General features: G+C 38.9%; 1 long non-coding RNA gene across 1 annotated transcript; it reads right to left on the minus strand.

Moving 5' to 3' along the window:
• Window positions 1-1,168: 1,168 nt before the first annotated feature.
• Window positions 1,169-7,890, minus strand: LOC136693741 (uncharacterized). Its single transcript, XR_010802102.1, has 5 exons — window positions 7,783-7,890; window positions 7,001-7,074; window positions 6,872-6,898; window positions 6,498-6,635; window positions 1,169-1,846 (listed from the first exon to the last, which is right to left on the minus strand). It is a non-coding gene; the product is annotated as an uncharacterized lncRNA (long non-coding RNA).
• Between the last annotated feature and the right edge of the window lie 9,192 nt (window positions 7,891-17,082).

The raw sequence follows: 17,082 nt of genomic DNA on the forward strand, positions 1-17,082 counted from the left end.
GTACAACACCTGCACACTGATCTTCTCTCTGAAAGATTCAGCAACCGGTGTATTTTTCTTATTTAAAATACTAATATACTAATATTTCACTCACAGAGCCAGCTTACATTTGTCCTTCATTATTTTCTCTCACCTTCTCTCTCTCTCTCTCTCTCTCAGGGTCTGTGGTTTAACTCTCCTCCTCTCAGTGTGGGTGAAGGCTATGGGTCAGTCACTGTTGCTCTCAGAGTGGGAAACTCAACACTGAACTGTGTCCATAAACTCTCTTACTTTCCAGATCCAGAATTTATCAGCTTCTCCATATTTCAGAAGTTGAGCATATCATTTATTTTCATTAATGTAAGTATCTGAAATAATTCTCTGTACAATAGTGTGAATGAGGGTGTACATATTTGATCTGTAATGAACTCTGTGTGAAATACAAAAGTAAGCATTTGTGTTTTGTGATTGGTTTTAATTTGATAATTGATTATATTATTGAGTTCTGTGTGGCTGCAGAAAATATGAAAAAAAAAACATTCAATAACTGAAAATATTTTTGATACTTGAGTTCAGTCACAAGCAAGTAGTTGTTTCTGTCTTTTTACTTATGTCCAGAAGTACTGTACTTCATCCACCCTTCTTTAAAACATCCTGAACATGACAAAGCAGATGTTTCAAAGCACATGAATGTTTAACTGTGCATCTCTTTCTCTCCTTCTCACTAGAAAAAGGAAGATAGGTTGAATATTAGTGCAGAGGATATAAAGGTGGAGGTTTTACAGAGAGAGAAGCGGTCTGAGTGTTTGGTAACAGAAGTCTATTCCACTGCTATCATCTGTTCTTTGGGAACACAAGAAGCCAAAATAAATGTGACTTCACTCTTGGTAAGTTTAATCAGTATTTAATCAATGGTAAAATTTAAAGTCAGTGTTGTATCATTATCTATTTCTTGTGTACTTCTAGTCAAATTCAAACTGATCTGGTCTCAGCAGGGTCCAAAATGAAAAATTACCCTGTATTATACATCTGCATGTATGAAAGTTTTTTCTTAATACACACTACAGGAATAATACACACTACAAACTACAGGAAAGAAAGCAGGGAACAAGATGATTTTTTTTAAAAAAAGCTCATGCACTTGACACTTTATTTCTTTTTCATTATTTAAGCCGATACATTATTATATGTTTTTGTTTCTGTTACAGATAACTATTGATGATTTCTCCTCAGTCCTGAATTCAGAAATGAGTATGTTCTGTGTGTAAGCTTTGGCAGTTAATTCCTGTGCATATTATCTCCTATTCAGTATTGTACCAACCTCAAATTGCCTAGGGGAAGATAAGTCTGTACATAAAGAAAAAATATATATAAAATATATGTAATAGTAAAAGAAATAAATGGATATAAAAATAAATAAATAAAAAGGAATAGGCCAATACCATCCCAAGAAACAGACTCAATTCACATTGCAAAATGATGTTATTTATTTATTTTACCTTTTTGATATCACCTGTTTAATTGTATGATGACCATTTGTGTTAGCTATTCAGTGGTGGTAAAGGAGATGTAGCAGCTCCAGGGGTGAGACAAAAACAACTACAAATAATATAAATTTCATTTAAAAACAAAATGACAATAACTACTCTGTCTCCCTACTCCAAAACCAGGAGAAAAGCTATCAAAACAAAACACTCACCCCCGAATTATTAACAATTTAAAGAACATATACACAAGTTAGAGCTAACACACAGGTACTCTACACAGATGGGTAGGCAGGGTTGGTCTGGTCGGCGGGAGGACTGATGGCACAAACACGACTACTGGAACAGCTCCTCATCCCCTTTTATCATTGGAGCGACACCAACTGCAGCCAATCAGAATACAAGATGACAAAGAGAGAAAACATACAAACAAAACAGGGCAGAACAAATGATGTAAATACCCCCACCATTAACAGAACTCGTATGTGTTTTCAACGCATACAATTCACATGTGAAAGAGCATCAGCCACCAAATTTTCTGATCCCTTTTTACGACGAATATCCAAGTTAAAATATTGTACCAACAAGGCCCATCGCATTAGTCATTGATTTTAATTACACATTCAATTCAAAAACAATTCAAATTCAAATTCAGGATTATGATCAGTATACACTACAACTACGAAGGGGTTAGAACACAGATAAACCCTTAACAAATCTGGCACTCACCTTTTGTTAACCTTTTTTCAGCATTGTCCCTGTCATCTTTAGTATTCTGATAAAAACTCTGGTGATTCTCCAGCATCTGAGTGATTAGGACTACCTACTTTTCCCCCTCATCACCAGCACAATGTTACTCAGCACTGGCAGCTCTTTGCTGCTGTAAAAGACATGGACACTTAGGCCCCATTGACTGATCAATTTCTTTTTAAAAACAAAGGGGTTTTGCAGTTTTTTGAAAAAGCCTTTTACAGTGTTGTCACGTGGATGGGAAAAACTACGCTTTTCAGAAACACTGACGTAACTGTCTGCCTGTCTCTGGCTGAAATTCAAATAATTCCTCAGTCCACAGTGAAGTACGTAAGTCATTAAACTACAATGCACATGTGCAAATAGCACTAGATTTCAGATTCCCACACAAATATAAATGATGATGAAGATCTAGAGTCAGTAATTTCATGACTTGCATAGTGCAATACATAGGGTGTATGGAGTGATTTGGGAATAAACCTCTGTTTCTCTCATGTGTATAAACTTTATACTCAACTTCATTTTGTATAAAGCCCCTTTTTAAAGAAGTACTATGGATAATGCAGCCGATTTCATATTTGTCTGGACAGGGATATTTTCAAAAACAGAAAAATCTCAGTCTTTCAGAATAAATGGATTCAGGGCCTCAGTGTTCTCCTTCAAACATGTTCAGCTGTCTACTGTTGCTGTGTTGCAGCAGAAAGGTTTCCTGTGTCTCAAAAGAAACATGATCTTGTCTTCGCGCTCCCAGGTTTTTGACTATGATGGAGTTTTAGGGCCACAGCATTAAAATAAATAAATAAATAAATAAGATTCAGAGAATAAAGTCAGAATTCTGAAAATAATCTTGGAATAATTCTGAGAAAAAAAAAGTTCAGTAAAATTCAGATAATAAAGTAAATATATCTGGAGAAACACTGTTTTGGTTATAATTTATTATGATATGGAGATAGACAGACTCACTGTCTCTGCATCCACACGACATGACGACCTCGTCACTGCAGCCCCTGACTGCGATACATACGGCTTTAGTTTATTTTACAAGTCCATGAGCCGTAATGCAATGGAGCCTCGTGGGGACCCCAGATCTGTCTCGCTGTGGAACTATCATATTTTTGATAATTAACTGTATCCTGTGGAACTACATGCCCTCTTCTGAATGAATGGGTTCTTGCACCGAGTCAGGGTTTAAATACTAATCACAATCAGGACCTGATGTGGCAGAGGACTGAGTGTTTATTCGTGAAATCTATACCATAGACTTCAGCAACATTCCATAATTACACTGTGTGTCTGCCTCATTATACGTGCAGTGAATTTTTCACAGATTATTCTCTGTATTATTCTGACATTATTCTCAGAATTCTGACTTCATTCTCTGAATGTTTTTTTTTTTTTTTTTTTTTTTTTTTTAATGCCGTGGCCCTAAAACTCTGTCATAGGGGTGACAATTGATGCAATTTTAGCAAATGATTGGAACTAGTGAGGGGTAAATAGAGTAAATCATCAGAGTAAAATACACCAACCTTGGTGTATTAATGGACTCAGATCTCAGTTTTAGTCTCATATTAAAGCAGTTACTAGATCAGCATTTTACCATCTTAAGAACATCAGTAAGGTTAGAGATTTTCTGACTAAACCAGACGTGGAGAAACTTATTCATGCTTTTATTTCTAGCAGGATTGATTACAGTAATGGTCTCTTAGCTGGACTTCCAAAAAAGACCATTAAACAGCTTCAGCTGATTCAAAATGCAGCTGCCAGAGTTCTCACTAGGAGCAAAAGAACAAATCACATCACCCCCATCCTCAGATCCTTAAACTGGATACAGAATAGACTTTAAGATGTTATTACTGGTCTATAAATGTCTACATCTGCTACAGAGATATGAGCCGAGCAGAGCTCTCAGATCTTTAGGAACTAGTCAGAGTCCTGCCTCAGGTCAAAACTAAACATGGAGAGGCAACGTTTAGCTACTATGCCACTCATAAATGGAACCAGCTCAATGAGAATATTAGAAGAGCCCTGACTTTAGACACTTTTAAATCATGGCTTAAAACATTCCTGTTTGAGCAGCTACAGCTCAGTTTAAAATATTCTACACTTTTATTTCTGTAACACCATTTTATTTCTTTTCTTTAATTGTATCATTTTAATCATTTCATCATTTTACTCTTTTTATGTAATTGTTTTATTGGACTTTTATGATTTTATTCTGGCTTTTAATTTAGCTGTTTTGTTTTTCCTGTAAAGCACTTTGAATTGCTTCTGTATGAAAGTTGCTCTATAAATAAACTTGCAATATAAATATAAATAAAAATAATTATCAGGTTGAAGAAGATTTATTTCTGGGTCATTTTGTGTCTTGTGTCTTTAAGACTGACATATTTAATGACATAAAGACACAAGTTTATTTACTATACCATATTGTCTTTTCTTCAAAAACAGGACAGAAACACTCCCTAAAAGTTGAGCATTAACTGACTATTGTGTTGTCGGCAAAAATGTGGCTGTACAACAGTTACAACTGATAACACCCATCACCCATTTCACCCATGAATCATTCATTAGAGTACTACTCTGTGTCATAGTGTATTGAAATATCATCCATCCATTCATCCATTATCCACCGCTTATCCAAGTCTGGGTCGCGAGGGGAGCAGTCGGAGCAAAGAAACCCAGACCTCCCTCTCCCCTGCCACTGCCTCCAGCTCCTCCGGGGTATACCAAGGCTCGTGACCATAGGTGAGGGTTGGGATGTAGATTGAACGGTAAATCGAGAGCTTTACTTTTCTGCTCAGCTCTCTCTTCACCACAACGGACCGGTTCAGAGCCCGCATTACTGCTGACGCTGCACCGATCCGCCTGTCAATCTCACGCTCCATCTTTCCCTCTCTCGTGAACAAGACCCCGAGGTATTTAAACTCCTCCACTTGAGGCAGGATCTCACTTCCAACTTCCAAAAGTTCATAACTTTTATGTCCCCAAGCTCTGCTTCCTCTGCGGAAGATGTGTTGGTGGGATTGAGAAGATCCTCAAAATATTCCTTCCACCGCCTAATGACGTCCCCAGTCGAGGTCAACAGTTCCCCACCCCCACCATATACAGTGTTGGTGGAAAACTGCTTTCCCCTCCTGAGTCGCCTGATGGTTTGCCAGAAACTTCTCGGAGCCGACCGAAAGTCGTTTTCCATGTTCTCACCGAACTCTCCTCCCACACCCGAGTTTTTGCCTCAGCGACAGCCGAAGCTGCAAGCCGCTTGGCTCCTCGGTACCTGTCGGCTGCCTCCGTATTCCCCTGTGCCAACCAGGCTTGACAGGACCAAGTGCTGGGATTGCCGCCCCGACAGGCACCAACAACCTTGTAGCCACAGCTCCGTTCAGCTGCCTCAACAATGGAGGTCCGGAACATGGCCCACTCGGACTCAATGTCACCAGCCTCCCCTGGGATGCAGTCAAAGCTCTGCCGGATGTGGGAGTTGAAGATCTTTCTGACAGGTTCCTCTGCCAAACGTTCCCAGCAAACCCTCAGCACACGTTTGGGCCTGCCAGGTCTGTCCGGCATCCTCCCCCGCCATCTGACCCAACTCACCACAAGGTGGTGATCAGTTGACAGCTCAGCGCCTCTCTTCACCCGAGTGTCCAGAACATATGGCCGCAGGTCAGATGATACGACTATAAAGTCGATCATCAAAATGCGGCCTAGGGTATCCTGATGCCAGGTGTATTGTGGACCCCCTTATGCTCGAACATGGTGTTCGTAATGGACAAACTGTGACGGGCACAGAAATCCAATAACTGAACACCACTCGGGTTCAGATCAGCGGGGCCGTTTCTCCCAATCACGCCCCTCCAGGTCTCACTGTCATTACCCACGTGAGCGTTGAAGTCCCGCAGCAGAACAATGGAGTCCCCAGAATGAATATTCTCCATCACCCCCTCTAGTGTCCCCAAGAAGGCATGGTACTCTGAACAGCTGTTCGGTGCATAAGCACAAACAACAGTCAGAGCCCTTTCCCCAACCCGAAGACGCAGGGAAATTCCCCTCTCGTCCACTGGGGTAAACCCCAACATACAGGCGCTACGCCGGGGGGCTATGAGTAAGCCCACTCCTGCCTTACGCCTCTCACCCTGGGCAACTCCAGAGTGAAAGAGCATCCAGCCCCTCTCAAGGAGATTGGTTCCAGAGCCCATACTGTGTGTCGAGGTGAGCCCAACTATATCTAGCCGGTACCTCATAATACTTATATTATGAAAGAAATATCATAATACTTATTATACTTACTGTCAAGCCACTGAAATTGTGTTCAGGCCTGGAATGATTTTTTAACAACGATGTCCTATAAGAGGCGAGACAGCATTAAAAAAGCTTGGCCATTCACATCCAGGACTACATTTAATAGTATGCCCTTCAGGATCATTTCTGAAAGACATCACAGAAGAATGTAGATATTGTTTTACAGTTTTTTTTTTTGTGTGTGAAACAAAAGAGGTAATTATTTTATAACCACATAGCATTTTTAAAACAAACCCCAGTCTTCTCGTTGTGAAGGCTACAGCACAGTCGGCAAAATGAAAACTGAAATGCCCAGTTTAGCTGTAAGAACAGTCACACAACTAACTGGTGAATGTCAATAGTATCCAGTAACTCCTCTTTACCTTTCAGATTCAACAAGGTGAATTCTTCTGAAAGAAATTAGTATAAACTAACATTAGAAATAGCTATTTTTAAATCTGGTCAGTTACCCAATAACATATGCACTTATAAATTCAACTACACTGTCATACCTTGCAGGGTCAGATCTCTTTAGCCTCTCCTGGCATCTTTCAATTCATCATTCAAAAAAGGAACACAGTTGCATCTGAAATTATACAACCCCATTGTAAATTATATTTGTATTGCCAAAATGTACAAACATTTAGCTGTCTTCAATAAACCAATCAAACAAGAACAATTTAAATAGCTCAGTACAACTACTATAACAAGTGATTTCTCCAAATTCAACACAAACCAGCAGAGTACAATGTGTCTGAGGAGTAAACTACTTGTACATGAAGAAATTTTAATCTCATGTTGTGAATGTGAGCCGTATTGTAATCTAAGACGGTAGTGGACGATTTTGGGACACTACCTCAGAATAGTGCACTATATAGTTATTTTGTAGAGGAAAATATTTGGTTTTGCTGATTGTATAAAGATGTAATCGCTGAGTGGGCAATCGGTAAGGATGCCCAAATTAGAGAAATTCCACCAATTCTATTTATTCCGTCTCCCAATGTACATTTACTTCAACAGTTATGTACATGTGTGTGTGGGTGGTTCTAAAAAAACAAAATAATTTCTCTTAACACAATAATATTGAAAAACATTACTGAACACAATTAAGTACTAAATAGTGTTAGTAAGTAACCTAATAATGCTCAATATCCTTATATAGCCTACATTAATCATTGACTTAACATTAGCAGACTTAGCATTAGCAACTAAATTCAAAGCAAAGTATCAGAACAAACATCCTACATACGCATCTCAGACATTTTACTGCAATATGTGGAAAACAAATACTCACAACTCTTTGGACGCATACATTCACACACACCAAAGAGGATCACCAAGAAAAACTAAGAACTATTCCACTAGCACCCCAAATGTCTTCAATGCCTTCTCTCACATAACCAAAAAAAACAACGGAAATTTCCAGTCACTTTTAATGTGATTTTTACCAGCTGGCCTCCAGGGGGCACTCCTCACACACTGACCACACGTAGTTAAATGCTCTGATCTTCACAACAATAGTGAATAGGACACAGTTACAGACACAGATATTGTACTGAGCCCGGGCGTGGTGTCTGACATAAGGAGGGGACGGAGTTGGACGTGGGTGGGGTTTATTCGTTTTATTTCTATTCACGGCAAATCTGGAGTTATATTAGGTTCAAAAGTTTTGTTCATTTGAAAAAAAAAATCTTAAATTGAAAGTTCAAATCTTGAGACTGAATTTTGAAAAATACAACAATGTATTCAAAATTAAAATAAGTGTATGATGATATTTTTTCAGCTTAAATTGAATTTTGATTCAAATAGTATTTTTTTTAAAAATAATTTATTTTCATTTTTCACTTTCTTACATTTTTTGATATTTAAAGTCTTTTTGCGGTCACAGATCTTATTTTCACTTTCAGATCCTCATTTTTTTATTCCTTATTGAATCCATTCGAGTACATCTGGGACCTCATGTGTCCTTCCATCCGAGAAGGGTATCTCTGCAGGCCGGAGGCAGCTCCAAGTGGGTGGTACAGCTCCAAGTGAGCGCGGAAGAACATTTTAAGCTCGACTCAAGCACGCTGGCTTCGAGATATGTAGTTGTCGTAAAGGCTCTGGAGACGACCCAGAGGCTAAAGAAACTTTTTTATTTGTTTTTAAAAACAGGGCTGATATGGAGCTGTTTCTAAAAGCTTGTGTTGATGAGCAGGGTCTCAGGGTCAAGGCGATGTTTGTGGTTACGCCATGCCCCTCACCCCAGAATTTTTAAGGCATGTAAACTGGACTGTAGGGCTCCTCACCTCAATTCTTAAGGCACAGATACTAGACTGCAGGGCCCCTTATACACCACAGTTCACACAGTGTGTATAGTTGATACTTTTAGAAACCTGGTCTGGTTAACTGTGATGTCCTGCTTTGCGTAAAATGCCCTGCACAAAATAGGTATCCTTTGAGCATTGTTTGGAAGTTTAAGAGAATGTCAGTGAGTTTTTTGGGACATTGTGTTAGATTATTGTGTATTTTGTAGTACAGCTCTATGCCTGGTGACCATGTAATAACTGTTTTGTTTTCAGTGTTAATATTGTACCTTGTAAACATTGAGTACATTATATCGAGTACATTTTCAGCGTTATGTGATTTACAGACTTGTTTGTGGTTGGCGTAATATGTGAAATTCTTGCAATAAATAAAGAGAATAACCATTTAACTGAGAGCACACGTACTGAGAATGATAATGTTTGCTTACATATAGGCTACTACTCACTTCCTGACAAGAGACATGACAGTAAATATGGGTTCATCAGCACAGCTCAGTGCTGGGGTGCTATATATTCTTCGCCTGGCATTAGGTCCATGTTTCTCTACTCCAGAGAATCCAATTCTATTGTAAGTATTTCTCTACAGGGATTAGAGAGGCAGTGTGTGAACATCTGCACATCTGTGTTAGTAACGGTTGCAACTTAATGTAGAATATATTCATTACAATTTTGTCCTCAAATATTTGTACATATGGTGTATTTCTGAAATAAATTAAACTGAATAAATGAACTGTATTAAAATTAATTGATAGCCCTTAGGGCTGCACGGTAGTGCGGTAGGTAGTTTTGCAGTCACACAGCTCCAGGTTGTGGGTTTGAGCCACACTTCATGTGACGGTCTGTGAGGAGTTGAATTAGATAAGCAGTTTCAGACAATGAATGAATGAATGAATGAATGATAGTCCTTCTACAAATTCACATGCACAATCCAGGTAATAATAAAGGGAGGCTTTCTGACAGTCTAAGCCAGTGTTATCCAACTCTGATCCTATTCGACCTGTTCAAACAAACTTGATTCAACTAATTTTGTGAGTAGGATGTTCCAGGACCTGGTTCTGATGCCAAATCAAAGCATATGTGATCATCTGAACACAAAATACATAATACTCTACAACAAGGACATATTTCTATAAAGAATCATTTAAAACCATGCAAAGGAACTAAATGAAGTACAGTGAACTTCTCTGAATGTCTGTTTATATTCTTAATTGAGCCAAATTTCCTGAAAGATTGCACCACTATCTTGGAATTCATTAAACAATACCTACATTACAGTGAATTTCCATCTTATTAAGTTCACCTCACTTTAGCTACATGCACTGACTCTAGTGTCATATACACCCACTATGACTGATTATTTGCAAATTATTAGCACCATTTCTCCCATGTCCATTAATGGAAAGGAGCTGCTTTAAATATTTATTTGAATAGTGGGCCATAAGTGTTACTTAAGGGTTTACACATTTAAACTGATTATAATCCAGTAATGTGCTGAGTACAAAACAAATAATACAGTCCTATAATTCTGTAATCAAATAAAAATAATGATTGTAGACATGAGAGACCTAAAGGATTTCATAAGTTTGCAGATCATCCCATAATCAGATTTACCAAAAATATATCTTTAAAATATCAGGAGTGCTATGTATTTCATTTTTCACTGAAACGTAATATTTTAAACTACAACTAGTAGTTCTGTTGGAGATAAACTATGCCTTTTTTTCAAAACATAAAGGCTGCATTTCCTACATTCGCCTTCCCACAAAACATCTAGATCCCCCACTTTCTGGTTTCCGCCCACTTGCGGGCCTCCGGCCTGCAGAGATATGTACTTGTTCCATCCACCAACGTCACGTTGCACCGAAGACTGTCCAGGAGTTGACTGATGCTTAAATCCTGGTCTGGGAGGAGATCCTTCAGGAGAACACTGTGGTGCCCATAGGGCTGCGTGTCCCGCGAAGGGGAGTTGGATTCCTGTTACAGCTCCACACTACTGTCCTAGTGTCTCCACTGGGGCGCAGCACTGAGACGTGAAAGACCATAAAGTTACAAAAGTCACCAGCGCTGTCACATATCGATTATGTGATGATGGGATTTTCGGCTCTTTTTGGGGAGCCGGCTCTTTTGGCTCGGCTCTTCATAAAGAGCCGGCTCTTTCGGCTCCTAAATGGCTCTTTGGTTTACCACTTATTTCCACGGGTACAGAACAATATTACCTACATTTTACATGACTATATGGATAAAATATTATTGTTCAATATTAAAAATAATAAATAGTGTTGCAATGGCCAATTGTTTATATGGATGTCTTGTAATAACTCACTGATGGCACTCACACATCCAATTGTATAAATAACTGGATTTTTATTTAAACACCTTAATAAAAATCACTTGTAAATTCTGAAATATAGCCAATGGAACCCAAAAGGTAGGTTTTACAAAATAGCTTATTAAATTAAATAATCATCCATTTCTGGGTAATAAAATAAACAAATACAAAGTGCAAAATAGCAGCATTCAACGGTAGTGATTAAAACAACCACAACTGTCAACAAACTGTCATTTAACTGATTTAACATTTTCTTCAACTATTTTGGCATTCAGGAAAACCAAGTGTCTCAGCTTGGAGGGTTGGAGCTTGCTTGTTCTCTGATTGGTTGAATGACAAGCCTTAGAAAAAAATGGCTCGGTGTTAGATGGGAACCGGCTCTCATCGTTCACTTACAAGAGCCGGCTCTTTGAACCTGTTCGTTCGCGACCGACACATCACTAATCGATTAATCTCAACTGTGTTGTGAGTCCCTTCTCTGACCTGGATACAGTTTTATTGTCTGGAAAATCTGAGTTACTGGAACCGTTCAGGGTGATATCTACACTGTAGAACAATGTTTATTGGTCATCAGTGTGTTCAGGGAGGACTTCAGCAGCTGAACACACTTTAATCTGGATCCTAATGATGGCTGAGGATGTGCTACACTCACTGAACACGGAAGACTTCAGCTCTGAACACTTTCCTCAGACCGGGGTCTAAAGGCACTATCACCCTCTTCTCTCAGCTCCACACCGAGAGTAAACTGACACTGTCTCTGAACCTGAGCTCCACTCACACCTGTAAAATGAGGGCTGTGTTTCTGGGAATCCTTCTTTTATTTGAAAGCAGTGTTTACACGTAAATGGATACCACCTTTAAAGGAGAAATCAGGGACTTTGTTGTGGGAAACGGGATAGTTTTCGTTGTCACCGACTCTCAGCTTCTTCAGCTGCGACACGACCTCGTAGAAGAAAAACACAGAGATATTTCTAACCGCACACATCTGAACCAAGTGAATATTTTACTGCCTTTTGAGGCGAATCAGACCCTGATCACATGTGGAACTTCTGACTGTGGATACTGTGAAGTCCTCGATATTAATGATATCACCAGAATTATTCACCGGGAGAGTATTGAAGTTGGACCGTCAGTGAACAAATCAGCTGCCGCTTTTCTTGTAGATTTTAAAAACGGTGTTTCAACAGAAAGGTATATGTTGGTTTCCAGAGAGAAAACTTCTGATAATTGCTCTGGTGATGATAGTGATATAATGTCACGGAACACTCTGGACTCTCAGACAGGAGAAATATTCTCTAAAACAGACAGTGATTATTCACCCAACACCTTCATTAAAACACAAAGAGATGTGGAGTGGGTTGACGGGTTCCAGAGCTCTTCTTCCTCTCACTCGTATCTGCTGGTGAACATTAAGTCTAAAGAAGACCCCGCAGTGGTGGTCCTACAGATGAACAACAGTCGAAGTAAAACTGATATGATCAGATCTCTGAAGGGTGTGAGGCTACATTGCTGTGAGGATAAACCCCATCCAAAGCTCCTGTCCTCTTCTCTAGTTTTTTCCTCTGATTCTCCTCTTGTTTGGGCGGGAATATTCACTGCAGGAAAAGAGCACGACCACGAGAACACCGCTTTAGCCGTTTTCGACCTCAGCCAGCTTCAAACCACAGTACCCCCAGAGTTCAGATGTTCCTCACAATGTGAGGCTAAGGTTAGACTGGAGGAATTCAAACAAGTGTAAAGAGAAAAAACGTTTTCTCTCCTTACAAATAAAAATGTAATTTCTCAACATGTGGGGTTTGGTCTCTTCAGGAAGAAAACCAGGTTCTGAATCCACGTATTGTGTTGTTCAAACACAGCTCAATGACAGCTGTAGTAGCAGAAACACAAGGATCCTGGACTGTGTTCTACATTGGAACTGCAAATGGCCAACTGATGAAGGTCTGTCCTTTCATTTCTCATCTAATGCCATGTTAATATTGAACATATGTTTGAAAATTTGAATTCAGCTATTCCTAACTACTTGGAATAAACACATTAATGGATGCAATTGCAATCCATGTCATGAAATGAAAGAAGACAATATACTACAAACACAACCTTCACTGAACTGCAAGTTAGTGTTACATTTGACTGAGACACACTGTGGTGTAGCATCAAGCTACAGATTTCACAGCCTTCACACATTTACCAGAAGAAATGTTAGACCTAAAGTCTAACATTAGGTCAGAGACCTAAAGTACACGATACATAAATGCCCTCACCATGTGGCTTTCTGGTGTCAGATCAAATTAGCTATATAGAGCAGTGGCGGATGCTGGTCTTTCAAGGAGGGGAAGCTCAATTTCGGCCTACATCATAAAATGTGTCGGTTTATTTATATGAAAATTCTACCCTCCGTTCCTTTTCAAGAAAACGATCTATGATGCTGTCGTACCAACAGGGCGTCTTTTCCAGGGACTTGACTAGTGTCCTCTCAATGGCCAGCAGAGATAGGCTGCTTAAACGGCCTTGGCCCATGTGAAATGTGTCCACCTGTGAGTGCTTTGTGACGGTGGAGGGGCTCAGCAGCACCCGCTGGACAGAAACTGTAATAAAAGTCAGAAAGAGTGATAGAAGTCAGTCTCCAAACACAAGCTGCTACAAAAAACCCCACCAGAAATAGAAGCTTGATTTGTCGCTAGTCGTTTTTAACAAAGAAAATGCCACTAAGAGGATTAAGAAAGTCTCCGGTTCAACTCAGAACAGAATGAAAATTTAATGCTCCCATGGATCTTTACACCAAAGGATCACTGATTCGCTCATTTTGCTGTCAATCAAAAAGGAATTCAGCCTTCCAATCATCATGATCATCCAATCATCATGCAGAAGCTGAGCATCCGGGCCAGCCGAGGCTAGCCCACTGCCCCATAGACCCCCAGAGATGCTGAGCGGCCGATGGGCGGGACAAAGCCCAGCATTTATCCAATGACTCATCTCATTTCGCTGCATTTCTCTGCTTCGCTATTGAACTCTGTGGACGTTAAAGCACTGTGAAGCCGCGGGAATGATTGAGAGGAAAGCCACGTCTTTACCAGTGATAAGAAGCTGATTCTGAACAAAAGTTGAGCGCGTTGTAGTGCATATTTATTCAATGACATGTACACACATCAGTGTATATTTGATCACTTATTTTTTGATATTTTAGGGGAAGCTGAGCTTCCCTTGCAGTCTTAGAGCAATCGCCTCTGATATAGATATATGTTTTCTTTGCATAATATACAGGACGTGGTTTTAATAATTAAAGAAGAACTTATAAGAATGTTTATCTGACAACATGAGTTCAAATGATGAGACCAATTATATGTGTTCTAATTCTGGTCTTTGACATTTAGTATTTTTTGGTAACTGTGGCAGCCATGAAAGGTGATGCAGGAACACCACAGTGATGTGTGTGCAGTGTGATTGACTCTTGTCAAATATAAACATAATCTGTTGTTCAATGGAGGTGGTGTAGTATTCTGTCTTCTTTCATTTCAGCTCAAAACTGAGATTACACTGGTGAATCTTTGTTTATATGACTGGCGAAGAACAAAGCTCAAAATCTCACACAGATATAGAATATCAAAATTGAATGCAGTCTTTTAATCCCTACGCTCTTATAGGTACAGTATTGTTCAGACACAGGTACAGTGTTGTTCACTAAATGTACAGAAAGCATAAATGTACCTTCACGGCAAAAGCAGTGGTCTCAGAGTCCAGCTGCATATTCTAAAGATACATGAAAGAAGAGGCGAATATTGGTAACTTTTCAAAATTGAATTAAGTAGATCACATGAAAGTCATGGAGTTGAAATGAGGTTTACATGAAATTAATGCAACTTAAAAATCTACAGTTAATACAGAATTTGGTACATTAATGTTCCCAAACTAAAGCAACTCTAGATGTGCCCTTGAGGGTTCAACCTTCAACTATGATATCTCAAGCTAATAAAAATAAAACTTAAATAGAATTTTACTTTAATTTAATTTTGTAATATCCAGTCATTGTGAACTGTGTTTAGTAATCTTCACTTTGTGGCAGCTTGTACAGAATATCATGACTCATATGATTTAAGTCAAAATTGGCATTTCAATACATTTTGCTTCAGTTGGGCAAACTTTGCTGTTTGACCAGTGACGAGAGACAACCCAAAGTTTACGTCTTTCTTAATTGTTATTTCTGTGTTTTCAGAGGACATTGGATAAGCATTTTAATTCTGGATGTGCTAAGGTACTGTACAGATCTGATAATGTGAGGAGGGTTTTTCCCCGAATGCACATTGATCCAGTGGATAATGGCTATATCTATGTAGCTTTGAGAAATGAAGTGAGTTTTAGAATCATGAAATTCTTCCTCTTTTTATGTTAATCACAGAAATATCACACCAATACAAATCAGAAAGCAGACAACTTTGGCCCAAATCTATTTTACTTTTGGCATATAGGGCACATTTACGGCATTGGTAAGTGTTATGTGGGCTGGATATGCACCAAATGTTGACATCTGTCTCATATAAGATATATTTGTGGCTGAGTTGAGATAGCCAGAATCAACTTTGTTATTCCAGGCCAAATGTGGGTCATAGGAGAATGCAGATGTGCCACATTTGGGCTACATTTTGGCCATCTTTAATGAATTAAATGGGGACTTTAAATACAAAAAAAATTAAATGAATGCTATCTTTAATGAATTAAATGGGGACTTACGTTAAGTAAGTTAACTTATAAAATATTCTAAACTGACTAAGAAGGCAGTGCTCAAAGAGTTTTAGTTGGCCATGTGTGTGTGTGTGTGTGTGTGTGTGTGTGTTTGTTTGTTTTAGATGAGACATGTTGCAGTGGCTCAGTGCACTATGTACATCAATTTGAGGGACTGTAGAACTTCTCAGGACCCTTCCTGTGGCTGGTGTGTAACCACAAACAAGTAGGTTTTTTACCCTGTTCATGGAGATACCTCTCAAATCATGAAACCGATATGTGTATAGGCACATTAATTATATAAATATGATTTTACATCTACCTCAGTATATCTGTGTTACAGCTGCCTTGAAAAAAATGTCATTTTAGAACTATAAACAGTTCAAGATAATGTCAAATACAGCCGACATTTACACTGTGTCACGCCCTCGTCGTGATCCGTGACACACTGAATGCATGACTTGAGGCATTCATTTAAAAACAAAATACAATTAAAGCACATTCTTTCATTGGGTGATGGGAAAAAGACCCATAAAAAATAGATAACATACAAGAAAACCAAAACAATCTTTCATATAACTATATTATAACTATTTTTTTGTCGTTTTTTCTTGCTCTGCTCCAGTCTGGCTAATCCAGTTCTTTTTCTGTTTTATCTTTTTCTTGTTCTAATCTAAGAATTCCTAAGATCTTTTCTTGTACACTTTCTAGTTTTCTGTTTTTCTGTTTACAATTACTTGGTTCCTTTCCATATTTAACATGTTTCTTCAGTGTAACTGTGGATTATCCGGTCAAGCCCTGCTGCTTACACAAATCATAATTATTAGAATGGCATTAATAACTAGAAAATTGCATGAATAGGTAGTAGTTGGTATTGTATCCTAGGTGCCACTATGGTGTTGTTGGGAACTAGGTAGGATGTCAGTAGGTGGTTGCTGGGATGTTTCTAGTTTTTCCCAGCTAGTTGCTAGATTATCTGTTTGCCAGGGTTTGTTAGGGTTGGTTAGGTGGTTTCTAAGGTATCCCCAACAGTATCACAAGTGTTTGCTAAGGTTAATATGTGTTAGCTAAGTTTGGTTAATTGGTTGCTAAGGTATCCCTAGTGATTGGTTACTTTTCGGTATGTGGTAGCTATGGTATTCTAGGTGGTTGCAAGGATGTTGATAGGTTTTTTTATGGTATCCCAAATGGTTTCTAGTGTGTTGTTAGGGTGGGGTTAGGGATGAGTGAAAGTGGTAGCAAA

The sequence above is a fragment of the Hoplias malabaricus genome, chromosome 4 (genome assembly GCF_029633855.1).
Source record: "Hoplias malabaricus isolate fHopMal1 chromosome 4, fHopMal1.hap1, whole genome shotgun sequence".
NCBI lineage: Eukaryota > Metazoa > Chordata > Actinopteri > Characiformes > Erythrinidae > Hoplias > Hoplias malabaricus.